Here is a 14,960-nt window from a genome sequence, read left to right as displayed (position 1 = left end):
ACATAACTGGATTTTTAAAGAAACCAGAATTCTCAATACAATTGGCTTTCTTCAGATTCCTACAGGATCCAACTATCTGTCAAAGGTAGATAGAGAATCTTAAGAGATCTGGAAAATAAATCATCTGATCAATGAAATAATTACTGACAATTGTATGCCAGATAGTGCAAACCTCTTTAACCTTTTTAGGCAGTTCTTCAAGGTAATGGAGTATTGACAATATTTGATCTTATTAGTCATTGGAATAAGTACTAGACATATAAAATTTATAAGGATGGGTTCCTCTTCCACACCTGTTTTTCTATTATCATGAACAGAGCAAGATGGCTTAGCTAGTAAAATATTTGCTGCCAAGACAGACAACCTGAGCTTGATACCTGGACCTACCTGGTGGAAGGAGATAACCAGTTCCTATAAGGTGTCTTCTGACTACCACATGTACACTGTGTTATGCTGGCAAATAAATAAGTGTAATAAGAAGAAAATGAATAAAAGAATTTGAAGTTAGGGCAATGAATCAGAACACAACTGATGAGATTTCTGGACAAGATCAAAATGTAAACAGTCGTGCTCAGAACTGAATTGCAAAAGAAGAGCATGTCCATCAGGGGAAGACATCCAACTTGGAAGAAAAGGAAATCAGACTTAATATCTTAACCTGAAATTTTTAATTCTTATGGCAAAAGATATCATATGTCTTGACATGAGCCTGACAATCCCTGAAGGTCTCTGTGATACTCTTGAAGCGTTGCTGGAGTGGATAAATTCTAAGATGTCCTAGGAGAGGGCCTCCAGAGCACATTTACCTCATTCTGTTCCAAAACACACAATCTTCCTAGAAAATTTAAGAGCCTCATAATGAAGCAATGCTCAAGGAGGTGAAGCTTGCTCTTGTTTTTCTATTATCATGAATAGTGTAGTGGACTTTTAGCAGGGAAAGAACATCTACAAATGCTGCTGAGGCTGGCCAGTGCGGCTCATAATCTGAAAAAGGAATTTGTGAGCTTCCTGTTTTATGAGGCCAGTGAAAAACGTTGGATGTGAATATTTTGCACCATGATAACTGAAATGGAAACTAAATATGGAGCGTTGTTATAACCAGCCTTAAAATATGTCCAGTGAATTTTCTCCCTAAATGAAACTTGTGGCTTCTATATTTTTTTTTTACAATTACATTCTTTTATTATTAAATTATTTTATTTATTTGCATTCCAAAAGTTGCACCCCTTCCTCATCCTCCCTCCCCTACTTCTTCACTTACACATCCCATTTCTGAGAGGGTGTTTCCGCACCCATCCACCTACCTCCACCTCACCACCACCAGCATCTCTCTGCCCTGGGGCATAAAGTTTCCATATTTAAGTGCATCCTCTCACACTGAGGCCATACAAGGCAGTACTCTGCTACAGCTGTTCCTGGGGCCACAAACCAGCTCCTTGGCTTTTGACTTAGTCTCTGAGAGCTCTGAGGGGTCCAGGTTAATTGACACTGTTGTTCTTCCTATGGGGTTACAATCCCAATCTTTCAGTTCTTCCTCTAACTCTTCCATATTGGTTCCTGACCTCAATCTAATTGTTGGCTGTAAGTATCTGTATTTGTCTCAGTCCATTGTTGGTAGAGTCGCTTCTGAGGACAGCCATGCCAGGCTCCTGTCCATAGGGACAACATGGCCTCAGTAATAGTGTCAGGATTTGATGTGTGCACATGGGATGGATCGAAGTTGGGCTGGTCACTGGGTGACCTTTCTTTCAGCTCTGCTCCATTTTTGTTCCTTCAGACAGGAACAATTCTGGGTTAAAAAGTTTGAAGATGGGTGGGTGGTCCCCTGCCTCACCTGGGGGCCATACTGGAGATGTGCTCTTCTGGTTCCATCTCCCCATTGTTGGGCATTTTAGAGTTTTAAAGAAATTTTCCTAAGCTACCAACACTCTCAACTCTTCTTGTACCTTAAGCCTGTGGTTGACAAAGCCAGTGACTGTTGTGTGTATATGGGGGGGGGGGATCTCTTACTCTAAAAACAACTGGTAGAGTTGTTCCTTTTTACATTGATTGCTTCAGTTGCTTTCAGAACTTGACAATATGACTTCTGTTCTTTTCTAGAACATTAAAGAAAGGGGTAAAGACCTGCAGGATATTTACCATTTTCAGTGGACAGGCAGGCACAGTACTTTTGTAATGCTGTGGACTTCCTGCAAGCTCTTGCTTTTGTCTAGTTGATACAAGCAGTAACACAAATATTAGATTGAATAACTGTACTCTGGTAAAGCATTTTTATACTATACGACTATACTATAGGACAAATTTTGATTTCATCATTACTATTGCTGTTCCATAAAGAATGTATTGACTTTACAAAGACCTTTAGGGAAAAATCTGCAGGGGCAAACCTGTTATCTTTGTAGCTGGTAGCATGACTGGGTTACTAGTACATTTGCTCTGTGAAATGATAGAAAATATTGAATCTTATGAGTGCTTGGCTTGAGGAAGCCACAGATTTGAAAAATAAATGTGACTTTTAAGAGAAACTATTTGAGAGATTCACTGTTCTTCAGGAAGATAACATGAAGTCTCAACTCACCTCTGAATATTACCATAATGACTAAACCCTAAGTATAAATAGTAGGAAGCTATTTGAGAAATATGTCTCAAAACAGCACCTCAAAGCTCTTACGTCTTGTACCCTCAGTAATACAAATGCTTAAGTTCAGTTCATCAGAGATACACTTGCCAACAAACAGAAGCAGTTTACCCAATTCTGTCCTTCTACTTAGCTTTGCTGTCTGAGAGTTAAACAAAACACTGAGGGGATTACATAACACTTCCATTCATCATTTGTCAAACCTACCATCTGTGTGACATGAAGGATTTTCTTTGTGTTGTCTATGTTCTGCTGGAGGGACCTGTGCAAGATAGCAATGGGAATGAATGCTCTGTAGCATTGTATTAAAATGTTTCAAACTATTCCCAGGGAACATCATGACAAATAAGCCAAAGCTATACTCCTTTTTTTTTTTTTTTTTAAGACAGGATCTTATTATTAGTCCTGGCTAGCCTGAAACTAGCTATATAATCTAGGCTGCTCTCAAACTCACAGAGATAATCCCAACAAAGCATAAATTATAAGATGTGAGTTAAATGTAATGGTAGATACATACTAAATTCTGTGTGGCTGGGTCAACCCAGGAATTCTTGAATTCCTACAACATGAGAGTCTTTTTTTTTTCTTTTTCTTTTTTTTTGAAAAGCATGTTCTTTTATTGAAAAAGGAAGTAAAAACATCTTCTGATAAAATTGAAGATTTACATGGAAACTATTTCTGATAAAATAGAAAAGATATTAGAAAAACACATTAACGTTGACAATTTTCATTGAAAATTTAAGAGTAAAATGATAGACATAAAAACATTGCTAAATTAATTGAAAAAGGAAGTAGAAACACTTTATGATAGAATTGAAGATTTACATGGAAAATATTTCCGATAAAATTGTAGAAAAATGTAGAAAAACATGTTAAAATTAAAGATTATTATGGAAAAATTTGTATAGATATAATAATGGTAGGCATAAAAGTAATCCTAAGTTGATTGAAAGTGGAATCATAAACATTTTCTGATAAAGTTGAAGATTTATCTGGAAAATATTTCTGATAAAATTGAAGAAATATATAGAAAAACATGTTAAAATTGAACATTATCTTGGAAAAATATACAGATAAAATGATAGGCATAAAAATAATTCTAAGTTGATTGAAAGTGGAATCATAAATATTTTCAGGTAAGATTGAAGATTTATATGGAAAATATTTCTAATATAATTCAAGAAATATATAGAAAAACATGTTAAAATTGACTATTTCATGGAAAATTATACATATAAAATGGTAGACATAAAAAACCTTTCTAAATTAATTGAAGGTAGAATTAAAAACATTTTGTGATAAAATCAGAGATTTACAGGGAAAATATTTCTGATAAAATAGAAGGAATATATAGAACCAAGCAGGCTCGTGGACCAGAGACATCCAGGAATTAAGAGTTTTTTGGAACTTGGGAGGTCGCGGACGGCTGCTCCGCGGCTGTCATCATGCCACAAAATGAATATATTGAATTGCACTGCAAACGGTGTGGATATCGTTTGGACTACCACGAGAAAAAGAGAAAGAAAGAAGGTCGGGAGGCCCATGAGCGGTCAAAGAAGGCCAAAAAAATGATTGGCCTGAAGGCTAAGCTCTACCTTAAACAACGCCATGCTGAGAAAATACAGATGAAAAAGACTATCAAGATGCATGAAAAGAGAAACACCAAGCAGAAGGATGATGAGAAGACTCCTCAGGGGGGCAGTCCCTGCCTACTTGCTAGACAGAGAGGGGCAGTCCAGAGCAAAAGTACTTTCCAACATGATTAAGCAGAAACGAAAAGAAAAGGCGGGAAAATGGAAGGTCCCTCTACCCAAAGTTCGTGCCCAAGGAGAAACAGAAGTATTGAAAGTTATTTGAACAGGAAAAAGAAAAAAGAAGGCATGAAAGAGGATGGTTACTAAAGTCTGCTTTGTTGGTGATGGCTTTACAAGAAAACCACCAAAATATGAAAGGTTCATTAGGCCAATGGGTCTGCGTTTCAAAAAAGCCCATGTCACACACCCTGAGCTGAAAGCTACCTTTTGCCTGCCTATCCTCGGTGTGAAAAAGAACCCATCATCCCCACTATACACAACCTTGGGTATGATCACCAAAGGTACAATGATCGAGGTCAATGTGAGCGAGCTGGGCCTCGTGACCCAAGGAGGCAAGGTGATTTGGGGAAAATATGCCCAAGTTACCAACAATCCTGAAAACTATGGGTGCATAAATGCGGTCTTGCTGGTTTGACAGTGACATACAATTCATTTCACTCAATAACGAAGACTACAGTCAGGAAAACAACATCGCTGGGATCTTTCTGAACTACCAAGCAGCCTTACCATGTGAAGTCATCAAGAAGTATTTATTAAATTGTAAAAGAAAATAAAGCACTGCCCAGTTAAAAAAAAAAGAAGGAATATATAGAAAACATGTTAAAATTGAAGATTATTATGAAAAATAATGCAGATAAAATGGTACACATAAAAATTACTAAATTAATTGAAAGAGGAACTATAAACATTTTCTGATAAAATTGAAGATTTACATGAAAAATATTTCTTTAGTCTATGTCTTTTTACTGGAGAGTTAAAAGATATTAAGGAATAGTGATTGCTGCTTCCTGTAATTTTTGATGTTATTTTTATGTTTGTGTGGTTATTGTCTTTTGGGTTTGTTGTCAGAAGATTACTTTCTTTTTTCTTTTTTTGTGTTTTTTTTTGTTTTGTTTTTGTTTGCTTTTTTTTTCGAGACTATGTTTCTCTGTGTAGCCCTGACTGTTCTTCTGGAACTCACTCTGTAGACCAGTCTGGCCTCGAACTCAGAAATCTGCCTGCCTCTGCCTCCCAAAGTGCTGGGATTCCCTCCTTGTGTTAGTGTTTTCCATCTATTATCCTTTGTAGGGCTGGATTTGTGGGAAGATAGTGTACAGATTTGGTTTTATCATGGAATATCTTGGTTTCTCCATCTATGGTGATTGAGAGTTTTGCTGGGTATAGTAGTCTGGGCTGGCATTTGTGTTCTTTTAGGGTTTGTATGAGATCTGCCCAGGTTCTTCTAGCTTTCATAGTCTCTGGTGAGAAGTCTGGTATGATTCTGATAGGTCTGCCTTTATAAGTTACTTGCCCTTTTTCCCTTACTGCTTCTAAACTTCTTTCTTTGTTTAGTGCATTTGGTGTTTTGATTATTATGTGCTGGAAGGAATTTCTTTTCTGGTCTAGTCTGTTTGGAGTTCTGTTGGATTCTTGTATGTTCATGGGCATCCCTTTCTTTAGGTTAGAGAAGTTTCTTCAATAATTTTGTTGGATATATTTACTAACCTTTTAAGTTGGAAATCTTCATTCTCTTCTATACCTATAATCCTTAGGTTTGGTCTTCTTATTGTGTCTTGGATTTCCTGGATGGTTTGGGTTACAAGCTTTTTGCATTTTGCATTTTCTTTGACTGTTGAGTCAATGTTTTCTATGGTATCTTCAGCACCTGAGGTTCTTCTATCTCTTCTATTCTATTGTTGATGACTATGACATCTATGACTCCTGATTTCTTTTGAAGGTTTTCTATCTCCAGAGTTGTTTCCCTTTGTGATTTCTTCATTGTTTCTACTTCTACTTTTAGATCCTGGATGGTTTTGTTCAGTTCCTTCACTTGAATGTATTTTCCTTTACATTCTTTACATTAAAGAATGTAATTCTTTAAGGGATTTTTGTGTTTTCTCCTTAAGAGCTTTTGCCTGTTGACCTATGTTCTCCTATATTTTTTTAAGGGATTTTTATGTTTCCTCAAGGGCTTTGACCTGTTGACCCATGCTCTCCTTTATTTCTTTAAGGAAGTTATTTAAGTCCTTTTTTTAAATTTTCTAAATTCTATTTTTACATTCCAAATGTTTTCCCCTTTCCCGGTTCCTCCCTCCCCATATGTCCCATAAGCTCTCTTCTCTCCACCCATTCTCCAATCACCTCCCTCCTTTTTCTCTGTCCTGGTAATCCCCTACAATGCTGAATCAAGTCTTTCCAGGATCAGGGCCCTCTCCTTACTTTTTCATGGGAGTCATTTGATATGCTAATTGTGTCTTGGGTATTCAGAGCTTCTGGGCTAATTAATATCCACTTATCAGTGATTGCATTCCATGTGTATTCTTTTATGATTGGGTTACCTCACTTAGGATGATATTTTCCAGTTCCAACAATTTGCCTAAAAATTTCATGAATTCATTGTTTTTAATTGCTGAGTAGTATTCCATTGTGTAAATATACCACATTGCTGTATCCATTCCTCCATTGAGGGACATCTGGGTTCTTTTCAGCTTCTGGCTATTTATAAATAAGGCTGCTGTGAACATAGTGGAGCATGTGTCCTTATTGCATGCCGGGGAATCCTCTGATATATGCCCAGGAGAGGTATAGCAGGGTCCTCTGGAAGTGTCATGTCCAGTTTTCTGAGGAACCACCAGACTGACTTCCAGAGTAGTTGTACCAACTTGCAATCCCACCAGCAGTGGAGGAGTGTTCCTCTTTTTCCACATCCTCACTAACATCTGCTGTCTTCTGAGTTTTTAACCTTAGCCATTCTGACTGGTATGAGGTAAAATTTCAGGGTTGTTTTGATTTGCATTTCCCTAATGACTAATGATGTTGGGTATTTCTTAAGGTGCTTCTTGGCCATACAGATTTCTTCAGATGAAAATTCTTTGTTTAGATCTGTACCCCATTTTTTAATAGGGTTATTCGGTTCCCTGGGGTCTAACTTCTTGAGTTCTTTGTATATATTGGATATTATCCCTCTATCAGATGTAGGGTTGGTGAAGATCTTTTACCAATTTGTTGGTTGCTGTTTTGTCCTTTTGACAGTGTCCTTTGCCTTACAGAAACTTTGTAATTTTATGAGGTCCCATTTGTCAATTCTTGATCTTAGAGCATAAGCTATTGGTGTTCTGTTCAGGAACTTTTCCCCAGTGCCCATGTCCTCAAGGGTTTTCCCCTGTTTCTTTTCTATTAGTTTCAGTGTATCTGGTTTTACGTGGAGGTCCTTGATCCACTTGGAGTGGAGTTTAGTACATGGAGATAAGAATGGATAAGAATGTATCAATTTGCATTCTTCTGCATGCTGACCCTCTATGAGCATCATGAAATAAGATTTTAAATCCAACTCTTGGCTTTTTCAATGTGTTGGGGTATCTGGGATTTGCTGTGGTGGGAGAACTGGGCTCTGATGTTGCCAAGTAGCCTTGGTTTCTGTTGGTAGGGTTCTTGCACTTGCCTTTTGCCATGTTGATATCTCTGGTGTTAGTTGGTCTTGTTATCTCTTGCTGGAGCGTGTCCCTCCTGTGGGCCTGTAAGCCTGAGTCCATACTTCTATGAGATCAACTTTTTTTCTGTCAGGGTCTATGCACACAAGGCTGTGGAGCCTTCTGGCTCCCTGGAGCAAATGGCAGCCTATAGACCTCTGACCTAGCTAAACCATTGATCAATTGCCCTGTGTGCTCACAGCTGTTCTCCTCCAGAGAGAAGGTGGAGATCTCATGCTGTGCTCAGAAGTGAAAGTGATCTTGGGAGATCACTCTCTCCTGGTGGGCTGTGCACAGAAGGCTGCAGAGCCATCTAGCTCCCTGGTGCAAAAGGTAGAGGGAAGACTGCTCCCCTGATCATATGCCCTGTGTGCTCCTAGCTGTTCCCTTCCAGAGAGAAGGTGGAGACCTCACTTCAGTGCTCATAAGTGAAAGATCTGCTGGGAGATCACTTTCTCCTGTGTTTAAAAAGTTATTTTAGTAGGCTTTTAAAACAGATTTTTCTTGCTGAGTTATCACTGGAACCCATGTTGCAGCAAGAGAGAACCAACTCTTGTAAATTGTCTTCTGTCCATCACACTTGGGATGGACACACACACACACACACACCATTTGGAAGAAAAGTTAATAAGTGAATTAAGTCATATAATCATTGAATATCTTTCCTTGTAGCTTCTCAATTAATATATTAGCTATTGGTAATCTACATATTTTGCACTTTATCTTAGTTTGTACTTCTGGTTCCTTAAGTTTTGAGTTGAGATGTTTAAGATATTTCTTTTTTTTATTCCAGATAGTCTCTATTTACATTTCAAATGATTTCCCCTTTACTGGATCCCCCCTCCTCCACAGTTCCATAAGCCCTCTTCCCTCCCCCTGTTCCCCAATCTACCCCTTCCTGCTTCCCTGTCCTGGTATTCCCCTACATTGCTGCACTGAGTCTTTCCAGGACCAGGAGCCTCTCCTTCCTTCTTCTTGGGCGTCATTTGATATGTGAATTGTGTCTTGGGTATTCCAAGCTTCTAGGCTAATATCCATTTATCAGTGAGTGCATACCATGAGTGTTCTTTTGAGACTGGGTTACCTCACTTAGGATGATATTTTCCAGTTGCATTCATTTGTCTAAGAATTTCATGAATTCACTGTTTCTAATGGCAGAAACATACATTGTATATATATACCACATTTTCTGTATCCATTCCTCTGTTGAGGGACATCAGGGTTCTTTCCAGCTTCTGGCTATTATAAATAGGGCTGCTATGAACATAGTGGACCATGTATCCTTATTACATGCTGGGGAATCCTCAGGGTATATGCCCAGGAGTGGTATAGGGGGGTCCTCCAGAAGTATCATTCCCAGTTTTCTGTGGAACCGCCAGACTGATTTCCAGAGTGGTAGTACCAGCTTGCAACCCCACCAGCAGTGGAGGAGTGTTCCTCTTTCTCCACACCCGTGCCAGCACCTGTTTTCTCCTGAGTTTTTGATTTTAACCATTCTGACTGGTGTGAGGTGAAATCTCAGGGTTGTTTTGATTTGCATTTCCCTGATTACTAAGGATGTTGAACATTTCTTTAGGTGCTTCTCAGCCATTCATTATTCCTCAGGTGAAAATTCTTTGTTTAGCTCCGTATCCCATTTTTTAAGATGGTTATTTGGCTCTCTGGAGTCTACCTTCTTGAGTTCTTTGTTTATCTTGGATATAAGCCCTCTGTTGGATGTAGGGTTGGTAAAGATCTTTTCCCAATTTGTTAGTTGCCATTTTGTCCTTTTGACAATGCCCTTTGCAAACCTTGTAATTTTATCAAATCCCATTCGTCAATTCTTAATCTTAGAGCATAAGCTATTGGTGTTTTGTTGAGGAACTTTTCCCCTGTGCCCATGTCCTCAAGAGTCTTCCCCACTTTCTAGTCTAGAAACTAGAATTAGTTTTAGTGTGTCTGGTTGTATGTGGAGGATCTTGATCCACTTGGACTTGACCTTAGTACAAGGAGATAAGAATGGATCAATTTTCATTCTTTTGCATGCTGACCTCCAGTTGAAACAGCACCATTTTTTGAAAAGGCTATTTTTTCTCCACTGGATGGTTGTAGCTCCCTTGTCAAAGATCAAGTGACCATAATTGTGTGAGTTCATTTCTGGGTCTTCAATTCTATTCCATTGATCTACCTGCCTGTCACTTTAACAATACCATGCAGTTTTTAACACAATTGCTCTTTAGTACTGCTTGAGGTCGGGAATACTGATTCCCCTGAAGTTCTTTTACTGTTGAGAACAGTTTTAGCTATCCTGGGTTTTTTGTTATTCCAGATGAATTTGAGAATTGTTCTTTCTAACTCTGTGAAGAATTGAGTTGGGATTTTGATGGGGATTGCTTTGAATCTGTATATTGCTTTTGGCAAGATGGCCGTTTTTACTGTATTAATCCTGCCAATCCAAGAGCATGGAAGATTTTCCCATCTTCTGAGGTCTTCCTGGATTTCTTTCTTCAAAGACTTGAAGTTCCTGTCATACAGATCTTTCACTTGTTTTGTTAGAGTCACACCAAGATACTTTATATTGTTTATGGCTATTGTGAAGGGTGTCATTTCCCTAATTTCTTTCTCAGACTGTTTATCCTTTTAGTATAGAAAGGCTACTGATTTGCTTGAGTTAATTTTATATTCAGCCACTTTGCTGAAGTTGTTTATCAGCTGTAGGAGTTCTCTGGTGGATTTTTTTTTTTTTTTGGGTCACTTAAGTATACTGTCATATCATCTGCAAATAGTGATAATTTGACTTCTTCCTTTCCAATTTTTATCCCTTTGACCTCCTTTTGTTGTCTAATTGCTCTAGCTGGAACTTCAAGTACTATATTGAGTAAATATGGGGACAGAGGGCATCCTTGTCTAGTCCCTGATTTTAGTGGGATTGCTTCAAATTTCTCACCATTTAGTTTGATGTTGGCTTCCGGTTTGTTGTATATTGCTTTTATTATGTTTAGGTATGGGTCTTGAAATCCTGTTCTTTCCAAGACCTTTAACATGAAAGAATGCTGAATTTTGTCAAAAGCTTTTTCAGCATCCAATGGTTTTTTCCTTTGAGTTTATGTTGTGGATTACATTGATGGGTTTCTGTATATTGAAGCATCCCTGGGATGAAGCCTACTTGATCATGGTGAATGATCATTTTGATATGTTCTTGGATTTGGTTGGCATGAATTTTATTAAGTATTTTTCACTGATATTCATAAGGTATGTTGGTCTGAGGTTCTCTTTTTTTGTTGGATCTTTGTATGGTTTTGGTATCAGCCAAATTGTGGCTTCATAGAACGAGTTGGGTAATGTTCCTTCTGTTTCTATTTTGTGGAATAGTTAGAAGACTATTGGTATTAGGTCTCCTTTGAATGTCTGATAGAATTCTGCACTAAAGCCATCTGGTCCTGTGCTTTTTTTGGTTGGGAGACTGTTAGTGACCACTTCTATTTCTTTGGGGGTTATGGGACCATTTAGATGGTCTATGTAATCCTGATTAAATTTTGGTTGTTCGTATCTGTCTAGGAAATTGTCCATTTCATCCACATTTTCCAGTTTTGTTGAGTATAGGCTTTTGTAGTAGGATATGATAATTTTTTGAATTTTCTCCGTTTCTGTTGTTATTTTACCCTTTTTATTTCTGATTTTGTTAATTTGTATACTGTCTCTGTGCCCTCTCGTTAGTCTGGCTAAGGATTTATCTATCTTGTTGATTTTCTCAAAGAACCAGCTCCTGCTTTTGTTGATTCTTTTATAGTTCTTTTTGTTTCAACTTGGTTGATTTCAGCCCTGAGTTTGATGATTTCCTGCCTTCTACTCCTCTTGGGTGTTGGGTGTATTAGCTTCTTTTTGTTCTATAGCTTTCAGGTGTGCCGTTAAGCTGCTAGTGTATGCTCTCTCTAACTTCTTTTTGTAGGCACTCAGAGCTATGTATGAGTTTTCCTCTTAGCACTACTTTCATTGTATCCCATAAATTTGGGTATGTTGTGCTTTCATTTTCATTAAATTTTAAAAAGTCTTTGATTTCTTTCCTTATTTCTTCCTTTTCCAAGGTATTGAGTAGAACATTGTTCAGCTTCCATATGTATGTGGACTTTCTGTTGTTTTTGTTGCTATTGAAGACCACCCTCATTCCATAGTGATCTGATAGGAGGCATGGAATTAGTTCGATTGTCTTATATCTGTTGAGGTCTGTTTTGTGACCAACTATATGGTCAGTTTTGGAGAAGGTACCGTGGGGTGCTTAGAAGAAGGTATATTCTTTTGATTTAGGATAAAATGCTCTATAGATACCTATTAAATCCATTTGGTCCAAAACTTCTGTTAGTTTCACTGTGACTCCGTTTAGTTTGTGTTTCCCTGATCTGTCCATTGAAGAGAGTGGGGTGTTTAAGTCCCCCATAATTATTGTGTGGGGTGTGATGTGTGCTTTAAGCGTTAGTAAAGTTTCCTTTATAAATGCAGGTGCCTTTGTATTTGGGGCATAGATGTTCAAAATTGAGAAGTTCTTCCTGGTATATTTTTCCTTTGATGAGTATAAAGTGTCATTCTGTGTCTTTTTTGATGACTTTTGGTTGAAAGTCTATTTTATCGGATATTAGATTGGCTACTCCAGCTTGTTTCCTGGGACCATTTGCTTGGAGAACTGTTTTCCAGCCTTTTACTCTGAGGTGGTGTTTGTCTTTGACATTGAGGTGTGTTTCCTGTTTGCAGCAAATTGTAGGGTCCCGTTTATAAATCCAGTTTGTTAGTTTATGTCTTTTTACTGGGGAATTGAGTCCATTGATGTTTGCTTCCTGCTATTTTTGATGTAATTTTTATGTTTGTGTGGTTATCTTCTTTTGGGTTTGTTCAAAGAAGAGATTACTTTCTTACTTCTTCTTTTGTGTAGTTTCCCTCCTTTTGTTGGTGTTTTCCATTCATTATCCTTTGAAGGGCTGGATTTGTGGAAAGGTACTGTGTAAATTTGTTTTTGTCATGAAAAACCTTGGTTTCTCCATTTATGGTAATTGAGAGATTTGCAGGATATAGCAGTTTGGGTTGGCATTTGTGTTCCCTTAGAGTCTGTATGACATCTGCCCAGGCTCTTCTGGCTTTCATAGTCTCTGGTGAGAAATTCAGTGTAATTCTAATAGGTCTACCTTTATATGTTATTTTACCTTTTCCCCCTACTGCTTTTAATATTCTTTCTTTGTTTAGTACATTTGGTGTTTTAATTATTATGTGGCGGGATGAATTTCTTTTCTGATCTAGTCTGTTTGGAGTCCTATAGGCTTCTTGTATGTTCATGGGCATCTCTTTCTTTAGGTTAGGGAAATTTTCTTCTATAATTTTTTTAAAGACATTTACTGGCCCTTTAAGTTGGAATCTTCACTCTCTTTTATACCTATAATCCTTAGGTTTGGTCTTCTCATTTTGTCCTGGATTTAATGGTTATTTTGGGTCAGGAGCTTTTTGCATTTTTCATTTTCTTTGACTATTATATCAATGTTTTCTATGGTATCTTCTGCATCTGAGATTCTCTCTTCTATCTCTTGTATTCTGTCGCTGATGCTTGGATCCATGACTCCTGACTTCTTTCCTAGGTTTTCTATGTCCCGAGTTGTCTCCCTTTGTGATTTCATTATTGTTTCTACCTTCTTCTTTCGATCCTGGATGGTTTTGTTTAATTCCTTCACCTGTTTTATTGTGTTTTCCCTTAGTTCTTCAAGGGCTTCTCCCTGTTTACTTGTGTTTTCCTGTATTTCTTTAAGGGAATTATTTATGCCCTTCTTGAAGCCCTCCATGAAGCCTTCCATCAGCATCATGACCTGTGATTTTAAATACAAATCTTGTTTTCCTGGTGTGTTGGGGTATCCAGGACTTGCTGTTGTGGGAGAATTGGGTTCGGATGGTGTCATATTGCCTTGATTTCTGTTAGCAGCATCCCCATGTTTGCCTTTTGCCATCTGGTTATCTCTGGAATGTTTCCACATTTGCCTTTTGCCATCTGGTTATCTCTGGTATTTGTTGGGCCTGCTGTCACTGGCTGGAGATTGCCCCTCCTGTGTGCCTACAGGCCTATCTCAGCAACCCTAGGTGACCTTTCCCCTGGCACAAATTGCTGTGGTGCTGCTGACTTCCTGGGTGCAGATGGAGTCCTGGTGGGGTGTGTCCCAATCAATCCTCTACTCTGGTGAACCCTGCCTACCAATCTGTTACACATTCACAGGAGCAAAGACTGTGACCGAGACCCACTATCTTGGGGTTGTATTTGGGTATGTAGCTCTGTGGCCCTGATCAACTCTGGATGCAGGCTGTGCTGGCTCTCTCCTCAGTGTTGGCTGCTGGGTGTATAGCTGGCTTCCTGCACTGCTTGGAGATGTAATGTTGTGGCCCTGGGTGTTCCTGATCTGGAGGTGGAAGGCTCTTGCCAGAAGCCTCCGGACAGGATCCTCTGATCTGCAGGGCTGGTCTCACTTGTGCAAGCTGCCTCCTCCTCGCTGGCTGCTGAGTGTATCAAGATATTTCTTTTTAGATATAGATGTTTACAACTATTGAAAGCTCTTGGCACTCTTGCATCGAAGCGTGTGCTTGTTGTGTTCACACTTTGTCTTGGGATAATGTCCTGATTTACCTCTTATTTTTACATCTAAGCCACAAGGCTGTGAATCGATTACCTATTATTTCTTCAGGAAAAAAATTTCCTTAGTTTTTGTTTGTTTGTTTGTTGTGGTGGTTGTAGTTGTTTTAGTCAGTAATGGTACCCAATATTAGGCTGTGGGGAAAGCCCTGTGGTAAAGCATCCATCTAATATATGCAAGACTCTGGGTTAGAGCCCTAGTTCAGGAAGGGGGTAATGGAAGGCTGAATGATATTTCCTTAATATGATTTTAATCTTATTATATTTGTTAAGCCTTATTTAAAGCATAACATATCATGGACCCTGTAAAATGTTCATGTGTGCTTCAGGAGAACATGTTTTTAACTCTCATTAGAATGTTGTATTTGTCTGAGTGTTAAAGTCTACTGTTCACCCATTGATTTCCTGTCAGGATGATCTGTGCA

General features: G+C 38.4%; 1 protein-coding gene and 1 pseudogene across 5 annotated transcripts in view; both read left to right on the top strand.

The window, feature by feature from the left end:
- The window catches only part of Fut8 (fucosyltransferase 8), a 214,964-nt gene that overhangs the window by 101,367 nt on the left and 98,637 nt on the right, over positions 1-14,960 (top strand). The gene's annotated exons all lie outside the window — the stretch shown is intronic.
- On the top strand, positions 3,997-5,007 carry LOC127687209 (ribosome biogenesis protein NSA2 homolog; annotated as a pseudogene).

This window comes from Apodemus sylvaticus, chromosome 6 (assembly GCF_947179515.1).
Source record: "Apodemus sylvaticus chromosome 6, mApoSyl1.1, whole genome shotgun sequence".
NCBI lineage: Eukaryota > Metazoa > Chordata > Mammalia > Rodentia > Muridae > Apodemus > Apodemus sylvaticus.
The sequence above is the reverse complement of the archived record's forward strand: the minus strand, read 5'-3'. Positions and strand labels throughout refer to the sequence as shown.